This window comes from Notolepis coatsorum (assembly GCF_963971535.1).
Source record: "Notolepis coatsorum genome assembly, chromosome: 6".
NCBI lineage: Eukaryota > Metazoa > Chordata > Actinopteri > Aulopiformes > Paralepididae > Notolepis > Notolepis coatsorum.
The window spans coordinates 107347516-107351932 of NC_140170.1; positions in this window are offsets into that span (position 1 = coordinate 107347516).

Consider the following 4417-nt stretch of genomic DNA (forward strand, 5'->3'; position numbering starts at 1 on the left):
TTTATGACAACCACGAAAAGACAATCACACACCATGTGAAATGTATAGCTGGGCCACCATGCTGGGAGGGCCCAATAGTGTTGGTGAAAATATTAGATGATAAGTAACATTAGACTACCATAATATACTATAAAGAAAGACTTAGTGCTAGATCCACAAAGAATGGATTGCACGGTGCTAATTGCACCCTTACTTACAATTCATTATGAATTGAAAATGGGGGACCCTGATGTAAACAAGACGAAAGTCTTTCTCTGGTCTGCATCCCCTTAACAATTGTGTGTATTGAGCCGTACTGTATTGTACCCATTATGCAATCTGTTAATAACATTTTCATTCAATCAATCAATCACCTGTTCAATCTTGTTTACATCAGGGTCCCCCATTTTCAATTCATAATGAATTGTAAGCGTGCAATTAGCACTGTGCAATCCATTCTTTGTGGATCTAGCCCCATGGTGTTTCAACAATCATGCCTGTGTGTGATGACAATACATCTTTGATGTTTACACTGACAGACAATTTTCTTTAAATGAGAAGCGTTCAGGTTTCTTTTTACTACATTTCATTCAGTTTTAGGGGCAGAAATTAAATGTCAGTTTTATTGCCAAGTCTTAGTAGTAGAAAAAGAGAAGGTTTATGAGCAAGCCATCGTGTTTTTCCTGCCTCCCACGCCCCACTTTGTGGAGTTCTCCAGTGGGAACGGGATGCCAGAAGATGTATTTTCTGTTTAGTGTGGAGCTGATGGACTGGGAGACCCATGTTACTGACCAGACACTATACCAGTGATGGCTGTCAGAATATAGAGCTTCTTAACACTTATTTTAACCATAATAACCTTGGCATGGACACATGGGCACTTAACACATTGGGGACGAACAACGGATATCTCCGTGTTTCGATTCCACCCGTTGTGGACAGAAGCACGGATAAGTCTGTGGCAAGTTGTTATTGCTTTTATTCCATTTTAATAACCTATTCAAGGTTGCCGAGCGGCACTGCAGATGTACCCTACTCTTTGAATTCGAGAAGGTGCAATACCGGCCAGATCCTCTTAGGGGCGATATCGCGATAATGCAGTGTGCACTGTGGCTGAAGGGAGCAATCTTTTTTTTTACTTTTTTTTTTTAGTTTCCAGTAGCTGGATTCTATATGTGTAGCCTGTACCTTGGATTACGTTTTGCATTGCAGATTTCACCATGCAATAAGGGGATTTATCATCCGCCAATGGACATATCGATCTACCAGATGGCGATCGATAACGGGGAAATTCTCGGGGGGATCCCACCGGACCACGGTAAGATCTTTTTCACGTAAAGTACAGCCCAATCGGGAATTGTTATCATACTCAACCAGGCGTTTGGCCTATGAGGCTAATGAGGCTAACGCGGTTATTGGTAATCAATAACCAGAAACGACGTCCCCCGCCGCCCCCCCCCCCCCCCCCCCCCCCTTCATGCATACATACGTGAGGATCGTGCAGATCATATGCAGTTTGAGTTTTAACTGGAGCGTATCTATAACCGAAATGCCATTGGATTTAACGTTATTAGCTATTAGCCCTTTAACTCGGCTTCCAGGAAATATACTAGACCAAATCCGGTATAACCCTTATATTCACGGCGCTATAAAATGAGAACGTATTGATGAATTTTTTTTTCTTTAAGCCATTTTGAAGGGACGGTTTATGGTCTCAATTTACAATGAGAATGGACAGATAGCAATACTATAAAGCATAGATTTAGCTCTACAAACAGCCCCACGTCTGTTTACATTTCCTGGTCCTCTTGAGAATAATTAGTCTCATCCCAGTGGCCGCGATTGTGTTAATGGTAAACCACATTAGACAACATTGGAAATAGTACCTTTTGAGTCAATGCTGAACATGAACAAGTAGCAGAAGAAAAATGCAACAGATGGAACAGCAGGAGGAGACAGAAATCTGCACAGGTCGTCTAATGGACAGGGCTGGGATTGTTGGTAGGGTGCCGGGTTGAATTTGGGGAGGGCCCCAAAAAAATCATAGCCCCCCCCCCCATGGTGGTCTTAATGCGGCCCTGTCTGCGTGATCAGAATGCTCCATGTCTTGTGTAGATATGGTGGGTTACTCATTTCATTTTGACACGTTTTGTTGTTTCAGAAACATGCAAAAGGAAGGCAAAATGTGTACTGGTGCGGGCCCACTAATTGCATGCTTCAGAAAGGAACCACGATCTTTCCTGATACTACAGTAAAAGAAAGTATTCTATCAACTGCACCATCTATACCTTTCTCTATGGTATATACACATTGTAAACTAAATTGTAAGCCCTGCACATTTGATTTCATTAATTTATTTATATACAAGTCAAAGTATACAATTTTGTCATTCAGGGAGACATGTCAAATAGTGAATTAGCACACAGGTGAAAAAACAACAACCATATAGGTTGTGTATCCTCATTAGAGAGAAGAGGGTAATGTACCAAGGAAATATCAATAGTTGTAATAAAGATAATGATGGTAGGTATGATGGCTCTACTTGGTGATAACAATTGACGTATCTCAATTTGTCTGATGGCCAGTTCTTCTGTGCCAGGATGCTCTAGGATTGTAAAGCTAATGATTTCATTGTATTAAGAGATGGCAGATGGACAGCAGGTGTGAACCCTGACCACTCAGTCACCCCTGACCCCTGTGACAGCAGCTGACTCCGATTTGGCACTATATTCACTCTGATTAAAGTATGTCGGTTTTCAATCACTTTAAGTACACCTATTTTAGCATCTCAAAATGTTGTTAACCCTTTCACTACCATACTACAGGAGGTTATTACTACAAACCGTCTGTAGTGTGTAGTGAAAGGGTTAACCCTTTGTCGTGTGGCAGTGAAATGGTTAACCTTCTGTATTGTCACAGTGAAACCTTGATAGTGTGGTAGTGAAAGGGTTAAACGAGAGATGTGCCTCTGTCGCAATTGTGTGTGTGCGCGGGTGCATGTGTGCATGTGAGTGTATTATTTACATGTTAGGAGGGCAGTAAGTAGGATTCCGGGGGGCAGATGGATGTGTTATTTCATTTGTAGTGTAATTGCCTTTACACATCAGTGGAAAATCAATGATTGGGGAATGTAATGCAAACTGAAAATAAGTTATTCCATTCGTCTAGTGGCAGACTTCACCAGTGACAGAGACTGCGCAAAAACACAGACTCAGTGAAATGCTGTCGCCTGAACTCTCCTTATAGAATTGCCCTATGTGTCTTCTTATCCAAAGCTTTGTGGGCTGTTTTACAGTTAGGGCAGGTCCCCCTCCAACTGAAGAGACACCTTTCTTGAACTCAAGAGTTGCTCTCATACAAGAGTTGTTCTCAGATCAACATCCTGATCTTGAAATGTTGGCTTGGATGGCAACTTGGGGCTGGTATCTACGGTACCCAATTGGCTCAGAAAATGTAGAATAAATCTTTGTTGTGTCTTTCTGAACTTAGTGATGTGATGCCCTGCTGGGACGTGTCTCTGTGTAATCTATCATTCGGCTGGCTGTTGGCCAGGTTTCAGCAGGGCCTTCAGCAACCCAGTGTTCTCTCAGAGGTTCGTATTAAAAAATACATCACTACTGCTTTTATTCTGTGGCTATAAATCAGGACAGAGCTGATAGTTAGGTGAGAGAAGTGGGTGTTACTGTCTGATCAGATATTGATAAAGATAGGTTTGCAGTGTTCTACAGATGCACTAGCAATAACTGATTACACTTGCTCACAATTTTGTAGTTCACTGAAGCCTTTCGCGCTTCTTCGGAAACCCTGACATGCAATTACCCAGAGTCCAGGCACACCGTCGAGCCTTGAGCACAGCTAGACCCACATCAAACAGCTACTGTACCAAGAAAGCCATTTGCAAAGGAGTCATGGACCGATCGTTTCAAGACAGCAGTACAACCTGAGGTGCTTTGTGACCTCTCTGGGTCACCGTAAGAGAGACAGATATGACACGAAGAGGGATATTCGCTGACCTTGCCCCACCCTGGTCTGCACACAAGGGCACGATACTACCGTACAGCCTTGCAGACATGCTGACATTAGCCCCATGTTGCAGTTGAAATCACACACTATAGTCTCATGTCACTCTATGGGAACAGTGGTGATGATGACAAGGGAATGCAGCTGAATAGCAATATTTGTACATAATATATATTTTTGATTGACCTTAATATATAGCTAAGATGGAAATGTATTGTTTTTGCACGTCATTGCCCCAAAAGGTACAGTCAAGTGCCATAGTTTGGGCTAAAACCACAATAAAGGAGAAATAATGAAAATGAAAGCTAAATCAGTCCCAGACCATTGATACGTTGTATTGACGTATAAAGATACACAAGTACACACCAACAAAAGGTTATCCTCGTAAGTGTTTAATCATGAAAAAAAATGAGGCTGA